We start from the raw sequence: 20,801 nt of genomic DNA, 5'->3' as shown, positions 1-20,801 counted from the left end.
CATTACTAAGTCAATACTTTTTAAAGGCACCTTTTGCAGAAATTACAGCTGCAAGTCTCTTAGGACATGTATCTGCAAGCATGCCACATCGAGCCACTGGGATTTTTGCCCATTCTTCGGCAAAACTACTCCAGCTCCTTCAAATTGGATTGGTTCCTGCTGGTGTGCACCAATCTTTAAGCCGTACCACAGGTTCTCAATTGGATTTCGGTCTGGGCTTTGACTAGGCCATTCCAAGACATTTAAATGTTTCCCCTTAAACCACTCCAGTGTTGTTTTAGCAGTATGCTTAGGATCATTGTCCTGCTGGAAGGTGAACCTCCGTCCCAGTCTCAAATCTCTGGAAGACTGAAACAGGTTTCCCTCAAGAATTTCCCTCTATTTAGCGCCATCCATCATTCCTTCAATTCTGACCAGTTTTCCAGTCCCTGCCGATGAACATCCCCACAGCATTATGGTGCCACCAACGTGCTTCACTGTGGGGATGATGTACTCGGGGTGATGGAGGTGTTGGGTTTGCGCCAGACATAGCGTTGTCATTGACGGCCATAAAGCTCAATTGTAGTCTCATCTGACCAGAGTACCTTTTTCCATATGTTTGGGGAGTCTCCCACATGCCTTTTGGTGAACACCAAAGGTGTTTGCTTAGTTTTTTCTTTAAGTAATGGCTTTTTTCTGGCCACTCTTCCGTAAAGCGTGCCGGCTGACTAATAAAGCCCAACTCATGACAACCAACTCAAAACAGGTGTAATCAATAAACACATAAGGGGGGGAGAAAAGAATCAGCGGCAGCTAGTAGGCCGGCGACGACGACTGCAACCCGAACGGGAAGGGGAGCCACCTTCGGTCAGAGTCATGACAACAACTGAAGGTAATTGGTTGCACCAGAATTATTTTTAGGGGATTCATTGCAAATGGGGTGAATACATATGCACGCACCACTTTTACGTTTACATTTTTTTGTGTTTTTTGAAACAGGTAATTTTTTTCACTTCACTTCACCACTTGACTGTTTTGTGTATGTCCATTACATGAAATCCAAATAAAAATCTATTTAAATTACAGGTTGTAATGCAACAAAATAGGAAAAATGCCAAGGGGTGTGTGTCACGTCCTGACCATGGAAAGCCTTTATTTTCTATGGTAGAGTAGGTCAGGGCATGACTGGGGGGTTAGTCTAGTCTATATTTTCTATGTGGGTTTCTAGGTTGTTTTTTCTATGTTGGGGTTTTGGTATGATTCCCAAATAGAGGCAGCTGGCTATCGTTGTCTCTAATTGGGGATCATACTTAATTAAGTAGCATTTTTTTCACCTGTGGGTTATGGGATATTGTTTATGTTTTGGGTTCGTTGTTTGTTAGTTTATTGTTTTATCTTTGCTAAAGCTTCATTTCTTTAATAAATTATGTGGAACTCAATGTACGCTGCGCCTTGGTCCGACATTCACTATAACGATAGTGACAGGGTGAATACTTTCACAAGGCACTGTAAGGTCATTGAACTTTGGGCATCTCACGAATTACAAAAACATTTCAATGCTTTAAAGAAAATATTTATTCAAACCATATTTATATTATTTTATAGTTTGTCACCCTTCTAACCTTCACTTCGAGTTAACATTTGATTTGATCAAAAATAACAAATAGTGGCAGCAGAGAATGTACAATGAACAATTCAGTTCCAGTTAGCTCAACTAAATGTAGTTACTTTCTTCTAAGTCTTAGTCATTATTGTGTTATTGAAAATCACTTCTTACATTTCTCATGTTGGATGGACAGACATACAGGTAACTCAGCACAGTCTTAGATCCCACTTTGTCATTCATCCTCTCATAGGTGGATCCATAGTCTGTTGATCTGTAAATGAACAAAAATGTGTTTAGACTGAGATAAATACAGACAGACAGAGACAGGCAGTTCAATGTATAGACATACAGACATAGACAGTGGTTATGTACCAACACCCACTTACAACCACATCTTAAGGAAGGTTTCTGACCTAATTCAAAGATCTTGCCTTTGAACCAAGTCATGTGAAATATCCCTGTTATTGTACATCTTAAAGTACGTGGCTATCGAACCCTTATAACTACAGGAATCTAGGGTGCTCGAGGGTCTTTGATCATATAACATGCAAACTAAATATGTCGACCATGAAATATGATGAATGCAAAAACATGTGGATGTGCCCCGAATCCAGGAGGCTTGAATAATTTAGCAGTGGGAATGAGCTAAATGAGCTAAATGAGCTGCTAGCTAACAGACAAGTGCACAAATAGGTCTCTACCTGTGCAGAAGACATGCCCCTTTTCCCTTCCAGTCTCCAAAAATTGCCATTTTCAGTGGTAGTATAATTTCCTGCCCCACCCAAATGATTTTGTTGTCGTTTTTCTGAACCCACTGCCTGCAAGTAATCTCTAAATTCTCATCTATGCTTCAGAACCAAAAGGTTGCGCATCTTGATTGTTGACCAATGACCAGACATCAGCATTGGAGCACAAAGGTGGGTGTGGAATATCCAAATTTGTGACGAAAAATTTATTTTATAATTTCTTACATTTCCCCTGATAAAAATAGAGTAGGCCTATGTTTATCATCCACATAAAATACAGTTTACTACTATTTCATCTACCTGGGGAGTTGATTGATAATTTTCATATTTCAGAAAGGCCTGGTTTGGGTGCCTACTGGCTATACACAGAGTATACCAAACATTAAGAACACCACCTTAATATTGAGTCCCCCCCCCCCTCTTTTGACCTTAGACTAACCCCAATTCGTCGAGGCATGGACTCTAAAAGGTTTCGAAAGCTTACCACAGGGATGCTGAGCCATGTTGACTCCAGTGTGTCAAGTTGGCTGGCACAGTGCAGACAGAACATACTTTCCTTTCCATCCAATCCTGCAACCACCGTAAAAAAAAAAATGGACGTATGATTTTGCTTGATCTGGACTCCAGAGAAGTGATGTGATATGATATTAGCTGCTAATATGAATGACTTTGAGCTCAAAATGTATCACTTTTTATTATTGTAATTACAGGCTACCTTTTCATACTGATTGTGTGTACATGTTCACGTGAGCCTAAGAATAGCTACCACATTCCCGTGATTACCTAATTATTTCTGGCTGAAGACTGAAAAAAGTCCACACTCACTCAGCATTAACCCCCTTCGGATGTGCTGTGCAATTTACAGTATGAGTGAGGAAAGACGAATGGGAACAGATGATTATTTTATAGCTCTTCAGGGCTTTTTTTTCTCCTGGTGGCGTAGTCGGCAGAGAGTAGTACAGCTCTGCCAGTAATAGAGTTTCGATTGAAATTACAATAAGACATTTTTTCATTCCAGTTCTTTCCTGAGTGTCGGGGAGAGACGGTCACGACGAATATAAAGTAGAATAACGAGAGAGACAGAAACTGCATGAGGGCGTGCTGATATCTTCTACAGGATATTAAAAGAGTTGGGAAATTGAATGGGGCGATGACTGATTGGAGAGGAGAATATCATGTGGAACGGGCCTCCGAGCACGAGGGAGATCCCATGGGCCACGTTATATTGTTTGAGTATTCTCTGGGTCTTCCATTCCTGTGGCAGTCCTCATCACAGCCCAGACACAGAATGCTGCCTGCGTGGCTTGTCAAGTTTAAATTGAAGCGAGAGCTAGCTGCTGTGTGGTATTGTATGTAGGAAATGCATCAATTTTACTATTCCCTGCTTAGTTCTATCCTCAAGTACTAAAGCTCTGGTGCGAGAGTGTCACATACAATCAAACTTCCAAACCATAACGCACATGCCTCCTACAGTTAGTCTGATTACTGAGGCACCTTTTTTTTCATTCCAAAACCTAGAATGACTACATATTCATGAATGTCTGCGGGGAAGAAGGCTGTACTCATAATTAGCATGCAATTGCAGTGTTTAAACCTGGCTACACCACCATACAATAGGCGTTTCTCTTCCTTCCTTATTTTTAATTCAGTCATTTCATCCTCATCAGCCCTTGTCCACTGAGACGATTGTTTATCTGGTGTTTGGTCTTTAGGTGTTTTTGTCTTTGTTCAGGTCTGGAGAAAATCTTCTGAGGGAGCCAGAGGCTCTGCTGCAAGTCAAAGGAGAGTCTGAGAAAAAGACAACACATAATTGAAGTTGCCTCAGTAGCACAGCAGAGAGGTAATACTCACTCTTGTTGTTGGAGTAGCAGTTTATGAAATATCACAACGCCTTCCAAGGCATCTGAAACTAATGGGGTTTTGGCTTGCTGATGGAAGATAGCAGCAGTCTGAAATATTCCTTGACTATCAGAGAGGGGGTTAGGTACTGCAGTAGTTACACTGTCTGCTGTTGTTGTGTCTGCCTGCATTGAGGAAGAAACCCTGAGGTAGTGTGGATATTAGTGATGAAATGCTTTCTCCATAGTAAAGAAGTCAGTTCTTGAAGATAAATGAGAGTGCTTGAAGAATTTTAATCAACCATTCCAATTGTACACAGTTTGAGGCAAGAGAAAACGTCTCTCATATCCTAGAGTTAAACTCTCATATACTAGGAGCTTCAATCCAATAACTTTCTTTTCCAAGCAATGAAAGGCAGTTGCTTCAGAATACAATATACCGACAGTGAAAGAGATTAGTATCTAAGTACCAAGTAATATTGTTGTGTTAAAGTAAACACTGAGGGGTAAAATACAGTAAAAAGGTAAGACAGAGTGAGGCTAAATCTTGTTTGAAGATTCATGTAGAGATTATTCGTAAACACTAAAGCCATGCACCTCATACTGTAGATTGCCTAATATGTAACATGTACACTACTAATCAAAGGTTTTAGAACACCTACTCATTCAATGGTTTTACTTTATTTGTACTATTCAAAACACATGGAATCATTTAGCAACCAAAAAGTGTTATCTATTTTATATTCGAGATTCTTCAAATAGCCACCCTTTGCCTTAATGACAGGTTTGCACACGCTTGGCATGCTCTCAACCAGCTTTACCTGGAATGCTTTTCCAACAGTCTTGTAAGAGCTCCCACATACGCCAAGCACTTATTGGCTGCTTTTCCTTCACTCTGCGGTCTGGCTCATGCCAAACCATCTCAATTTGGTTGAGGTTGGGGGATGCAGCACTCCATCACTCTCCTTCTTGGTAAAATAGCCCTTACACAGCCTGGAGGTGTGTTGGGTCATTGTCAAGTTGAAAAACAAATGAGTCCCACGAAGCCCAAACCAGATGGGATGGTGTATCGCTACAGAATGCTGTGGTAGCCATGCTGGTTAAGTGTGCCTTGAAAATTATAAATAATGAAATGTTTTACTTTTTTATTTAACCTTTATTTAACTAGGCAAGTCAAATAAATCACAGACAGTGTCACCAGCAATGCACCCCAACACCATAACACCTCCTCCTCCATGCTTTATGGTGGGAAATACATATGCTGAGATCATCCGTTCACCCACACCACGTCTCACAAAGACATGGCGGTTGGAACCAAAAATCTCCAGTTTGGACTCTAGACCAAAGGAAAAATTTCCACCGGTCTAATGTCCTTTGCACGTGTTTCTTGGCTCAAGCAAGTCTCTTCGTATTATTGGTGTCCTTTAGTAGTGGTTTCTTTGAAGCAACTCAACCATGAAGGCCTGATTCACACTGTCTCCTCTGAACAGTTGATGCTGAGATGTGTATGTTACTTGAACTCTGTGAAGCATTTTTTAATACTTCTTGCGACTAGGGGGCAGTATTTTAATTTTTGGATAAAAAACGTTCCCGTTTTAAACAAGATATTTTGTCACGAAAAGATACTCAACTATGCATATAATTGACAGCTTTGGATAGAAAACACTCTGATGTTTCCAAAACTGCAAAGATATTGTCTGTGAGTGCAACAGAACTGATGTTACAGGCGAAACCCAGATAAAAATCCAATCAGGAAGTGCCTTATTTTTTGAAACCGCTTCATGCCAATGACTCCTTATATGGCTGTGAATGAGCTTACGTTTTCTACGTATTCCCCAAGAAGTCTATTGCATTGTGATGTCTTTTTATGCATTTATGCTGAAGAATAGCCGTAAGGGACCACATTGAGCAAGTGGTCACATGGTGGCTCCCTCAGAAAATCTTGCGTAAAGGACTGAGGTGGCCATTTTTCCAATCGCTTCTTATGAGAAACCAATTGACCCAGTGGATATATTATCGAATAGATATGTGAACAACACTTTGAGGATTGATTCTAAACAACGTTTGCCATGTTTGTTGATATTATGGAGCTAATTTGGAAAAGAGTTTGGCGTTGTAGTGACCATTTTCCGGTCGATTTCTCAGCCAAACGTGACGATCAAACGGGAGCTATTTCACCTACAAAAATAATATTTTTGGAAAAAAGGAACATTTGCTATCTAACTGGGAGTCTCCTGAGTGAAAACATTCGAAGTTCTTCAAATGTAAATGATTTAATTTGATTGCTTTTCTTATTTTCGTGAAAATGTTGCCTGCTGCCAGCAGAGCCTAGCATAGCATGATAGGCTCTGCATAGCATGATAAACTTAGCATAGCATGATAAACTTACACAAATGCTTGTCTAACGTTGGCTGTAAAGCATATTTTGAAAATCTGAGATGACAGTGTGATTAACAAAAGGCTAAGCTGTGTCTCTATATATTTCATTTGTGATTTTCGTGAATAGGAAGATTTTGTAGGAAGATTTGTCCGCTGCGTTATGCTAATTCGTTTGAGGCGATGATTACGCTCCCGGATGGGTAGAGCAGAGAGGTTAAGGCTGCAATTTCTGAGGCTGGTAACTCAAATAAATGTATCCTCTGCAGCAGAGGTAACTCTGGGTCTTCCATTCCTGTGGCAATCCTCATGAGAGCCAGTTTCATCACAGTGCTTTATGGTTTTTGCGACTGCACTTGAAGAAACTTTCAAAGTTCTTGAAATGTTCCAGTCTTTTACCAAATAGGGCTATCTTGTCACAACACAACTGATTGGCTCAAACGCATTGAGAAGGAAAGACATTCAACAAATTAACTTTTAACAAGCACACCTGTTAATTGAAATGCATTCCAGGTGACTACCTCATGAAGCTGGTTTGGAGAATGTCAAAAGTGTGCAAAGCTGTCATCAAGGTAAGGGTGGCTATTTGAAGAATCTCAAATATAAAATATATTTCAATTTGTTTAACACTTGTTTGGTTACTACATGATTCAATGTGTTATTTCATAGTTTTGAGGTCTTCATTATTATTCTACGGTGTAGAAAATAGTAAAAAAATAAAGAAAAACCCTTGAATGAGTAGGTGTTCTAAAACTTTTGACAGGTTGTGTATTTGTAGCAGTCCAGGGAAATACCAGAATACCTTGTTTTCTTCTCAGAATTCAACCCCCCCAGCATTTTGACCAAGTTCCATCTGCAGTGACATAAAGTGAATAGCTTTTTTTGTATAACTAATTCAATTTCAGAGAGGTGCGAGAGGGAGGGGGAAAACAATGTGCAAGTTCCTCCATGAACATCAAATTAACAGTCAAAAAAAGTCAGTGACCACAAATCACATTAGACATTGTTGTGAGGCTTTGCCAGATGGCTGTTTGTAAAGCAGAACAAATAAGTGGTTGGTGTACAGAGGCACTGTGTGGAGAACGGCATCTGGGGAGAGAGGAAAAAGCTCCGTGCTTAAAAGCCGAGAGTGCGACCGAACTCCCAAACCAAATCACCTCAGTCTGTCGTAACACACAAAACAGAAGAGAAAAAGCCTGAGGCGTTCAGGAATGCAACGGACTCAGAGGTCCTATTCCTGTATTGTTCCAGCAGCGAAACTAAAGGTTTGTGATCTATCTTGCATCGCTAGCTCACAGACTGACGTCTCTCTCTGCCTCTTGAAGCTGACTTGGCTGGCCGCTGACACCAAAGAGATTTTAACTGCGTTATTGAATAACAAATACTACTAAACAGACTAGCCAGGGAGAAAAACTGGGAGAACCCTGTCAAAAATTCCACCGGGGCCCAAAAATTGGACATGGTCAGGTTGTTGGTGACAGACGTGGGATTAGCAAAAAGGAACAACTTTACCTGACATTGCAACTGTGAGAGAGATGAGAGAAAACAAAAATGTTCTTAGCTGAAGACCCCGAGGCAAGATCAAGCCTTCAGGCACTAAACATGATCTTTCCTCTGATGGGCTTAAGCATTGTTCTGAGCACAGACGAAGCCCAAGCATCCAGTCTTAAAGCGGTCTGAACACAATGTCTGAATCAACTGTGAAACATTTCTACAGCTATCGTTTGCGTTAATATTAGTCATTTTTGTTCTTAGCCAGACCACAGGGGAATGACGGATGTAATATGGGTCCAAACACCAGATCCTATTCCCGATGAATCGACTGTATGAATCAATGCTGAGACCACTGGACGACACAGGAAAATGAGAGATGAGAATTTAGCGACTGAGATTTGGTTGGCAGAGGCAAACCGCAGTGGGCATGAAGTGGGTTATGCCCTACATTCATTGCTCTGACAGATGGTACTGGAAAGCAGAGAGACTGTTGGGCCAGTGATCTTAAAAAGAGACAGATGAAGAGAGTTCATGTGAAAAGGTCAAGCAATTACCAACTGAAAGGGAAATACGTGAATAATTGAGGGGGAAAAAAGCTGACGAACTATTCAACACCAAAACTGTTCTAACTCTTCATTATCATTCCTCATAGCAGATCACATTGTGAGATGCTGGAATAAAATGTGTTTCAACTTCAAAAAGAAGAAAACCATCTCTACCTTCTTGAAAAACAACTTAGAGAAGTGCAGTCAACACAGATAATGTGGTAGAAAATGTTCTGCAGGGTCGGGGGCCCATAAAGAAACAGTTATCTGATAATAAGGCCCACAGTAAAAGGGACTGTGATAGCACATTGTCTCAGGCTAATCTAAACCCTTAATATACAGCATTAACAATCATATCTCCGGGACAAAGAGCCTCCCATCATCAAACTGCAGTCATTTTGAGTTCAGAGACAATAGTTGAGTTGAAAGTTGTGTGATGACTATGAAAATCCATTCCGCTAGAGTGGAAAGAAACAGAGAGAGAAAGACATGGAGAAAATGAAGAGGGGGAAAAAGAATTAAGAGAATGCATCAGTAGAGGGCAAAGGCAGCAAATACAGTTTTTAATAATCAAATCAAATGTTTTGTCAAATGCGCCAATTACAATAGGTAATTGGTGAAATGCTTACTTTTACAAGTCCTTAACCAAAAATAAGTGTCACGTAAAAATGGATCAGTTAAAAATGTAATAAAATAAAATTCAAGAGCAGCAGTAAAATAACAAGAGCGATAATGTACATGGGGTACTGGTACAGAGTCAATGTGCGGTGTCACAGGTAAGTCGAGGTAAATGAGGTAATATCTACATGTAGGTAGAGTTAAAGTGACTATGCATAGATAATAAAGAGAGAATAGCAGCAGCGTAAAAATGTTGTGGGGGTGGGGAGGGGGTACAATGCAAATAGTCTGGGTAGCCATTTGATTAGATGTTCAGGAGTCTTGGGGGGGGTAGAAGCTGTTAAGAAATCTTAATCCCTGCTACCATCAGCATACCTTATCTCAGGAAGGGGACCAGCATTGTACAAGCTGTCAGAGTGTTTATCTGTTGGAACATATACACAACGCAGAGGCATTGAGACACACACACACTTCTCACCCCTAAGGTACATTAGCTGTAGAAGAATCTCTCCTCTAATATAACAGAATCCATTAAAGCATAATTGAAAATGACTTTTGGAGAATTGCCACAATAAGGGTACGGAAAGATATTTGCAGGTGTTTGCCGGAAGAGCACAGTGGATCATTGGTGAGAGACATGTAGGAGGGTGGAAACTCAAGCGTGAATGAATAATGGAGGGAAAAACATTCACATTTACAGACTGGGTCAGCGAGATATGTGTTCTCTTCTTTATCTCAACACTTGAGAAATATGAAACAGTCCACGTGTGAAACAGAACAACAACAGCAGGAACAGGGAAATGTGTCTGATGCACAAACAGATTCACTACACCACCTAGGCTCTCTGGCTTTCAGATAATAAACTAGGAAGTCAATAAATATTCCCACTGTGTGAAATTAAGATGTTAGATAAGAACCAAGAGAAAGCACTATAGATACTGTACAGCTAGTGCAGGTAGCCTCAGGGGTTTAGAGCATTGGGTAAGGTCACTGGTTTGAATCCTGGAGCCGAAAAATCTGTCACTTGGCCCTTCAGCAAAGCACCTAAACCAAAATTGCTCCAGGGGCAATAGGGACACTTGTCACGAATACCACCGAAGGTGGCTCCCCTTCCTGTTCGGGTGGCGCTCGGCGGTTGCCATCGCCGGTCTACTTGCCGCCACCGATCCCTTTTTCCTTTTTGTTTGTTTTTGTCTAATTGTTTTCCTCTGTTCCTTGTTGGGGTTTTGGGATGGGTGTTATTTAAATTTGTTTAGCCCGCTGGTGTTTGTGCGGGCTTGTGGTTATTTGAAGTTAGTGTTGTTTGAGTACTTTTGGGTTCTCTGTCCGGTATTTTGGTAACAGTGGTTTTGGGGTTTGTTGCGCCTGTGTTTTGGTAACAGTGGGTTTGGGGTTTGTTGCGCCTGTGTTTTGGTAAGTGGTTTTGAGTTTTCGCTGTCCGGTATTTTGGTAACAGTGGGTTTGGGGTTTGTTGCTCCTGTGTTTTGGGCTTCACCCATGTTTGTCCCTGTTACTGTGCTTGAGGACATTAAAGCGTTTTTTCCCGTCTACCAACTGCTCTCTGCGTCTGACTCCACACCCAACACTCTCCAGACGTTACAACACTGGCCGTAACCCCACTCCCTGCGGGGGTCTCAGGGGGAGTTGGGATATGTAAGAAACACATTTCCATGACACACTTGTAACAGGACAAATATAAGCACCCCCTAAATGTATTATTATTATTATTATTAGTCAAGTGTTACTGAGCAGTGTGGAGGAGAAAAGGTATGAGACAGGAATGTTTCAATCTCCCAATGTACCGAACCCTAACTTTCATGCAACTGTATGAATATAACAACCAAGGGTGAGCACAAGATACAGCATGTGTCATATGTCACGGGACACAGGGAATAACTAAGAGACATGAAAGTTTACATTTCACAAATCATACTTCCATGGAACTTTAGGTAAGGCCTTCACTACATCAACCCATGCTTCCTTTCACAACCAAGAGTGAACACTAGATAAGGTATTTGTGACAAGCTACTGAACATGGTGAAAAGCATCTGAGACATGAAAGTTTAAATCTCACTATGGACCTAAGTCATTCTTTCATGGCACTTTTAGCATGGCCTTCATGGCATGTTTGCGTGTCATTACTTTCATTCACAAATGCACTCTTGAAGTGCTGTGAAGAACTATAGCGGAAGAAACACTGACATTTGGAGGATGTTTTTAAGTGACCTCACATACTGTCTCGTTGACACCTCTGTCACGTTCAACATTCCTCTTTCACTCCTGACTGTGCATCTTCAAGCGATTTAGCTTGACCTCGTGTTCTCCCCTGTTCTCCACATTCCACAAAGCTCTTTTCCAAAACAAATTTTCAATAAACATATAAAAGCTTGAGATTCCCCCTCCAGGCATGATTATTTTTGAAGAGCGCTTTTTAGGTCACACCGCGACAAATCCACGAGCGAGTCAGCGACATCTGCCTTTTTTACGCTCATCGTCAAGCATCAGCACTGACCTGAAATGCAAAGGTGTTGACTCATCATGTGGTCACCTCATAACCGCTGACCTGACAACACCCTAACACGTGCTCTGCCCTTTCCTCACAAGTAAAGTTGTTGTGTGTGAATCGGTGGAGTCACGCTGGGGTCAGGGCAGAGTAGCAGGCTACAGGGTATAATCTTCAGGTGGGATCTTTGCTCTGGCTGGGCAGATATGGCACGAGCACAACTGTTTCCCATTCATTATTTAGAGCTAGAGGAAGCATTGGAGGGCTAACGCTGGACTATGACATACCGTAGCTAAGGATATCGCATTTGCCAGCTGCATCGTAAAGGTATGTATGTGAACTGGTACAGACCATGCTCAGGAGTGTTGTTACTGATGATAAGTGAAACCTCAGGGTCAGAGGAATGGACTTTAAGCATGAGAATGTAGTGGAGTTCTCTAGTGAGGAAGGATCCTGCCCATAAAGTGCCTGGGCCTGGGGGTGTAGACAGTATATTAAAGAGTTCAATAGAATGTTTAGTTGCAGAGCTAAAACAAAGGACGATATAGTAGATTCAATTCAGTTTTACACTTTCTAATGTAATGTACAGGTAGCTGCCAAAATAATGGAAACACTTGAGTAAATGAGGGATACAACGTCTATTGAAAGCAGGTGCTTCCACACATTTGTGGTTCCTGAGTTAATTTAGCAATTAACATCCCATCATGCTTAGGGTCATGTATAAAAATGCTCAGTTTCCCATTATTTTGACTACCATGGCTAGAAGATGAGATCTCAGTGACTTCGAAAGAGGGGTCTCAAAGGAGCATAGGGGGTTTAAAGCGTGTGTGTGTGTGTTTGGTTTTACTATCCTTGTGGGAACCATAAGTCCTCACAAGGATAGTAAAACAAGGAACATTTGGACAAATTGGGACATTTTGCCATTTCTCACAAGGAAAAATGATGTTTTATGCTTAGGGATTAGGTTTAAGGTTAGGGTTAGAATCAGGGTTCAATATAGGTTTAGGGGTTAGGAGTTAGGTTCAGGGGCTTTTGGGGCTACGGTTAGGGTTAAGGTTAGTTTTATGTTAAGGTTTAGGGTTAGACATTAGGGAAAATAGGATTTTGAATAAGAAGCAATAGTTTGGTCACCACAAGGATAGTAAAATAAACATATGCGTGTGTTTGTCTCAGTCACCAGATCTCAACTCAATTAAACACTTATGGGAGATTGTGGATTAGCGCCTGAGACAGAGTTTTTACACCAACATCAACAACATGTCTAGTGGAACAATGGTGTCGCATCCCTCCAATAGAGTTCCAGACACTTGTAGAATCTATACCAAGGTGCATTGAAGATGTTCTGGAGGCTTGTGGTGGACAAATGCCCAACTAAGACACTTTATGCTAGTGTTTCCTTTATTTTGGCAGTTACCTGTACCTCTTCTTTAAAATTCCTTTTTTCATCAAGATTGATTTGAACGTCAGTCTGTTTAGACTGTTTTTTGTGACCATTTTATGGATCTTTACTGCTCCCCAGTTCTGCTGCTTTTGCTTGTGGATGGAAGAATTCAAGGCTCCATTTCTCTTCACTATAAGCCTTGGGGGATGATGTGAAAAAGGTGTATGAATTCACACCATCTGTTCTAACCTGCTCCTTGGCATTTTGGGTAAGTCAATAAACCACCTCCCTTTAGTTGGATGCTGCCAAAGTATCGCGACGCCTCTCTAAAGACTGCCACTCTTTCAAAACATTTGAGAAATCACACAAAAATAGAGTTACTCAGTAAGTGTGGGAAATAAAAGGTTTGTCCCTTTTTCCGTGTGCACTTTAGCATTTACGATGATTGCAGAGAATCTTGCCAGGCTTTTCAAAGCTATGTCATAATGAATGAGGGGCCACAAACAAACTCTTTATTTATATCTAGCCATAACTCTGGTTGATTGATGGGCATCATACTCTGTATGCAGAATCCAAAACTAAATAATCCCCCCCTCGCTGCCGAGTATAAATAACATTGTGGAAGGAATGGCACACATGTCATTGTTAAACTGCAACCAGGGTTGTTTTTCGTGCTGGGATATGGATAAAAGGCAATGCAGAAATATAAGATGTCTCCACTCTTGCTTTCTAAAAGGTGTGTTTGATATTGTACTATCAAACACATTCACTGCCTTACATCGCGCTGTGTTCCCCTCAACGGGTAAGTGTTTGTTTTTTTTCCAGAAACTCTCCAAAGAGATATAGGCTATCACAGAGGAAGCCATATATTCCACCTCTTACATCCTTTGTCTGTTTCCTCCTTCTCCCTCTCTATAAGTAGTTTCAGAGCCAAACATTTAGAAATGTATAACTCGGGCATCATGAGGAGATGGGCTAGAGTTGATCTGAAGGAGGAAGTAAATAAAATACAAATGTAATACCTCAGGAAGAGAAGGGTGAAGAAGTAACATTGTGCCTAATCTTTTTCATTGAAATGGATAATGTTGTTTTCCAGGCCAGGTTCACAGGAATCTGATAAGTCCGGCTGGCATTGAGGCAGTTCTTCTTGTTCTCTCTTGACACATCCCTGTCACCTTCTCTCAGTACCCAGAATGCTCTCAGAACTCTGTCACAGCGTTGGCAAAAGTCCATCCATAATCTAAATGGATTTAAGTCCTTGGTGTCCATGGCACCTCTGTTCACTATCGTGCAGTAGTGGCAAGAGGTCATTAAATTCAACTGACGCACCGAGGCCCACGTCACCAGCTAGCAACCACAGGCAATCAGGACCCCTCAAAACGGTTGTCAGAAAGTAGCCTTCCTTGTAGTATTTCTGTCATTTGCACTGGTCAGTGTACAATCTGTACTAATACACACTGGCCTGTACATGGAATGATAAAGTCCAGTGAGTTAGAAACCCCAAAACAAACCTGGTATCACAACAAAAGGTAAGAGGGTCGTAGAGATCGAATGACAACTTCTGTGCCGCACGAAAAACATCAATCAGTTAAGCATTCACGCTCAAGAGGATCAATCATTTAGCCTTAATCAGTGTCACATGTGGCAGCTTGATGAGATTTTAACTTGATAACCACAAGCAAAACTGAGAGATGCAGCTTTAAAAGGGAGCTGCTATTATGTCGCAATTGTGCTGAAAAAAATATATATACTATAAGCCTGCTGGCATTTAGAGCTGGTGATGAAATCCAACCATTTACTGTGATGACAGAACGTAAATTATAGTGTGCTTCAGGACATGGGGAGAAAACCCAAGATGATGTCATTTCAAAAGGTACAAATTTAAATAGTATGAGATAGAAGAGGTCATTTATGTAGCTCCTATGACAGAGTGAGTGATTCATGTATCAGACACCAGGAAATTGGAAGGTGAGAAGTACATACACATTGAAATGATTAGAAACCCTATACAGAGAGCATAACTACAGTATGAGAGTTTTTTTTAACCTAAAATGAAAGATGTAGATATTGTATATCAAGGGATTCTTTGAAATTGTTACAATGCCAAGGACTAAAGCCTATCTGTTGACCCAAAGGACTATGTTGGCAAATCCTTTGTTTTGAGTCCTGGATGACATCTGCTTATGAATAATCTAGATTGAGCTGCTTTGATATGGAATTTACTGTATGGTCATTGACTTGAGGATAACACATTATGATAAACGTAGATATTCTACAATATATGAGAATCGATCTGAAAACACATACTGTTTTTTTGACGATCAAAATCAGATCTCAGTCATAGCACTTTTCTGAGAGTTCCTACTTGAGGAAGTATTAGATTCCAATAAAAAAGTTCTATAAGCGCCTCTGGGGTTTTAAGGTAACGTCCAAGTCCAATTGTAAAAGGTCAGAGACATCAGGTAGATCCCCTTCTCTCGGCGACACAGGCCTTATTATAGGCACTGACCCGTGAAATATCAGCCAGCCTGTGAGTGAGCTCACTCTGCAAAATTATGTCATTTGAAAGGATGTCACTCCTCACCCCAGCATAACCCCACGGTGGCACATTGGGAGTGAGGGATGGGGGGGAAGGAGGGTCTAAATGCAAGGGAGAGATGGAAGGGATGGCCCAGATTAACCTTTTGCTTTGTCTTTCTATTTCTTGTCTTTCTCTCTGTATCTTGTCTTTGTCTCACTCGTCTCTCTGCCGCTGTGTGACTGCAGAGGAATCCCCTCCACTCCAACTCACTAGATGTTACCTTCAGAAGACCTGCATGTCTAGTCAGCCAGAGCTTTGCTCAGAGAATATACCCTTCACTATGGCACTGATGCCTTATGAGTTCCAAGTAGCCACCTTTTTGCCAGTCAACATACCAGCCTATCCAGTCGTTTTAAAGGTTTTCTTTCTAGGACCAACTAATTAATAGGAGAGTGTAACAATGTGTTGTACTATGATACATTTCAGTTGGGAAAGTATATTCATAGAAAGTGTGACATGAGAACACAACTACTACAACAGAGACTCATCAATACAAATGCCCAGAGCATACTGTCTGTTGTATTATACAGTACACTTAATTTCATAGTTACACAAGTAGGCTAACCAAACAGTACCACTTCACACAACATTAAATATTTACCCGACAATGATTGCATTCGACATCCACTTGTACAGTGCAATCCCATTTCAGATCATTATAATATTGTATAATGTCACTTTTATTAACATTAATTCCTGTCCGTTGTCATCATCTGACTTCACCTTACAGCAAATCATTAAGACCACAATCAAGCGTCTAATAAGGGGATGGAGAGGGAAGACGAGCATGCTTACGTTATCAGATGTGTAACGATTCTCGTCCTCGTCTGATGAGGAATATGAAGGATCGGACCAAAATGCAGCGTGGTACGTGTCCATGTTAACTTTATTAATCTGAACACAGAAATAACAACGGTGAACCAACGAAAAAATGAAACAGTCCTATCAGGTGACAAAACAACTACCCACAAACACAGGTTGGAACTGGCTACCTAAGTATGGTTCTCAATCAGAGACAACAATAGACAGCTGCCTCTGATTGGGAACCATACCAGGCCAAACACAGAAATACAAAACATAGAACAAAAACATAGAATGCCCACCTCAACTCACGCCCTGACCAAACCAAAAATAGAGACATAAAAAAGGAACTAAGGTCAGAACGTGACAAGATGGAGGAACAACTGCTCTCGAGGCAAGGAAGAGGCCAATTAGATGAAAACAATTATGCTCAATCGCATCATGATCATTTGGTGTGAAAATGTGACTTAATGAACTGGAGAGAACAATAGACTAAGACTTGTAGAGAAGATACGTTGATTAAGAAGATATATTGACACATTGTTACATTGAGAATGTTGTGTTATGTTGAGGATTTTACCAGCTATGTTAGCTAAGAGTGTTGCATTTTCACAACCTCTGTACAAAACTGGTCCTGTTGAGTTGAAGTTTTAAAAAAATAATGTTGCTTAGAAGATACATTGGCTTGAACAGTCAAAAGCTACGAGTTACGTTTCTGTCTAGCTATATTGAATGTGTTGTGTTTTTGCAGTCTCTATATGTACGATATGCTGGTCCTGTTGAGTTGGTTTGGATTCAGGGGTATGATGTGTGAAGTCGGATACATACAGACAGGCTCATCTCTAAGAGGTTTCAGCATCTGGCATCCAGGCATCTGTAGGCTGTAATTTTACATCACATTGCTCTGCTGCAGTAGCACAGCCCGAAAACATGACTTTTATAAATTCCCTCCAGACTTCCGACTGAACGCTAAAGTGACAAGGTACATACTTTCTTCATTTAGCACACTATAAATGCCCTTAGGAGCTAGAATCTCCGGTATGGGAGATCATTTTTGGCTACCTACACAAAAGCTGAAAAGGGTACTCCCAAGCAAATTCCCAATTGATTAAATGCTAATGAAATTTCACACTTGGGCGCTTAATACACAAATCATCACACAATGTATATCAAAAGCTTCTGTGCGTCTATACCTGTGCACCTATTTGATAAGACTGAATAATTAAGGAGCAATAAACTGCTCAACCGCCAAGGGAAGATACTCAGAAGACTTAGATGAAAAGAGGAGGCAGATCTGAATAACTTAAAATAAAGTATTATTGCAAGAATTCAATTATCATTGTTGGGGTACAGGGTAAACAGTGCCTTCAGTTCGCTCATATCCCTAAGCATCTAATTGAGATATGGGACCACTCCTTTGAACATTACTCACAGGAATTGCTGATCTGCTTCCTTTGTTTAAGGTCAGGGCGTTCATTAAAATTGACAGGCTGACTTTCAGTTACTTGAAGGCGTTGGCTGGTGTCTTGACCTATATTGAAAATTCAGCATCTGTCCTGCCATTTGGGTGACAGCATGGACGCCGTGGTATAAACAGACTCTAACGGTCTCTCCAGACCCCAAATCTTCTTAGCAGAGCTATGATCTCAATTAGCAATTAATATTATGGACAGAGAGGAACAGAGCAAAGTTTATGGGTACGATCAGTTGTTGATTCATGGGTATGAACTATCATGTTCTGGAAGTTTCTGACTAGTATTTAGATTGACTCTCTGTTTCTACTCATTCTCTCTCAACCTCCCTCAATGTCTCTCGATCCCACCAGGTCTCATTTGAACAAAGTCGAATATGATCTTTTGTGCCCTGGTTTCGTTGTTACGGAATCCCAGCACTGTGGTAACCGTCACAGTGATGTATCAGAACCCCAGCCAAGCTGGGCATGTCTCATACAACGGGTGGGTTACTGCTATAACTGCCTTCTGACGGCGGAGGGATATGACTCGGCTGAATGAATGCCAGGTCACATCTCAGAGGCTTGGGGATGTCAACGTTCTCCTAACACCCTGGACTATTTACTCTTCTTAATGACTACACCTGACTTCAATTACTTTACATGCTGACAAAAACACCTGGCTTATTTATCCTTGTTCCTGCCCTGTAGCTCATTTTGAAGAGCTTCACTGTCGGATGATGTAATTTGTTAGATGTTGAAAGATATATTTTCTAAAACAATTCATTTTGGATTATTCTTGGAGACTGACTCGCAGAAGCAGATTGTTCTGCTCTGAAACTAATTAAATGGAACTCGCGATTTAACAATGTCTTAGGTTAGATACTTTTATTTTCATTATTTCTGTTTCCATTAGCATCTGACTCATACCTTGACATTCAACAGTAAGGGAACATTTAAAGGACATTTCTGATCTTCGTACAACTAAACCAGCTCGCTTTCTCTAGCCTCAATGAAAAACCGTACATACCAGTTGTCATTGTCAGACTTTCTTTTAGTCTGAATGTCTGTCGGAAAACCTCCTCAAACATGAAGGGTGGATTTGTTTTGTGCTCTGAAGAGAGAGATTAACATTGAAATCCCATTCAGTCAGTGTTCTAGCTGGCAATGTAAACAAGCCCAATTACTGGAGTCTGTACTGGAGTCAAACATGGTGCAGTATTATGTGTAACTAGCAATAATACAAATTTGAATTGAACTGAACAAAAAAAAAGATGAAGATTGAATCCTCCCTTGTTACCCAATGGAAAAAGAATGCTGTACTGAAACACATGGAAAAGAAACAAGGGATTTATAGTTTTCATTAAATGTCGGTCTTGAAATAACAAAACACAGAACATTAAATTAGTGAAGTCTGTTCATTGTTTCATCTCTCTCTCTCTCTCTCTCTATCTCTCCTCTCCCTCTCTCCTTCCCTCTATTCCTTCTTGTCAGCCTGACTCACTCAACAGGAGAGTGCTCTACACACGTCACAGTCTAGCAATCTGGGTCCCACAACAAAAGAACCATTAAACTTTCATGGTATAGACACACCAAATTGCCTGAAAGGACTGCAAGCTCTTGCTGTGTCACCACTACAGTCACCGCTAGCAAAAAGAACAAGAAAAACGGCAATGACAGTAATGAATGGAGACAACCTGTCCGCTACAAAAATATCTTGATGGTGGTTATGACTCATAGCTTCCAATTGACTCAAAAGGGACTTGTATACCCTCTCCTTTTGTCAGTGTATTTTTAATGCGCTTGTGTTACTCTGCGTGGTTTTTGTGTTAGTCTCCCTGTGAAGGTGGAAGGGGGACAGAGGTACATCATGTTAAACATGCAGTCAATTTACACAAGTGTCGAGACTAGTCATCGCTCTCCTGGGGCGACATGCCCAATGCTCAGTAGTGCAATGCTGCTTTGCATGCAGCAGTCTTGTACAAAGCAGTGAGGGAGAGAGAAAGACAAAAGGGGTAGGGAGAGAGAAAGATGGAGGGGAGAGAGTTTTCTTTTTAAACGCCTTCATTTGGCATGAGGGTCTGCTTTACAAATTGATGGAAAGTGGTGTTGGGTGAAAAACATACGACGCTATAAAATCCATATACACATGTTAAAAACCACACATTTCTTTCCAGAGGGCCGTGGAGTGAGACAGGGATGCAGTTTAAGCCCCACCCTCTTCAACATATATCAACAAATTGGCAAGGGCACTTGAACAGTCTGCAGCACCCGGCCTCACCCTACTAGAATCTGAAGTCAAATTTCTACTGTTTGCTGATGATCTGGTGTTTCTGTCACCAGCCAAGGAGGGCACCTGATCTAGATCTTGTGCACAAATTCTGTCAGACCTGACAGTAAATCTCAGTAAGACAAAAATAATAGTGTTCTAAAAAAGTCCTTACACCAGAACCACAAATACAAATTCCATCTATACACAATTGCCCTAGACTACATAGAAAACTATACATACCTCGGCCTAAACATCAGTGCCACAGGTAACTTCCACAAAGCTGTGAATGAGCTGAGAGACAAGGCAAGAAGGGCCTTCTATGCCATCAAAAGGAACAGAAAATTTGACATACCAATTAGGATCTGGCTAATAATACTTGAATCAGCTATAGAACCCGTAGCTCTTTATGGTTGTGAGGTCTGGGGTCTGCTCACCAACCAAGAATTCACAAAATGGGACAAACACCAAATTGAATTCTGCAAAAAACAATTATCAAAATCCAGAAAAGAGATGTTAAATTCTTCAACCATCTAAAATGAAGCGATTCCCAAACCTTCCATAACAAATCCATGACCTACAGAGAGATGATCCTGTAGAAGAGTCCCATAAGC

Source organism: Oncorhynchus tshawytscha, linkage group LG32, assembly GCF_018296145.1.
Source record: "Oncorhynchus tshawytscha isolate Ot180627B linkage group LG32, Otsh_v2.0, whole genome shotgun sequence".
NCBI lineage: Eukaryota > Metazoa > Chordata > Actinopteri > Salmoniformes > Salmonidae > Oncorhynchus > Oncorhynchus tshawytscha.
Note: the sequence above shows the minus strand (reverse complement) of the source record.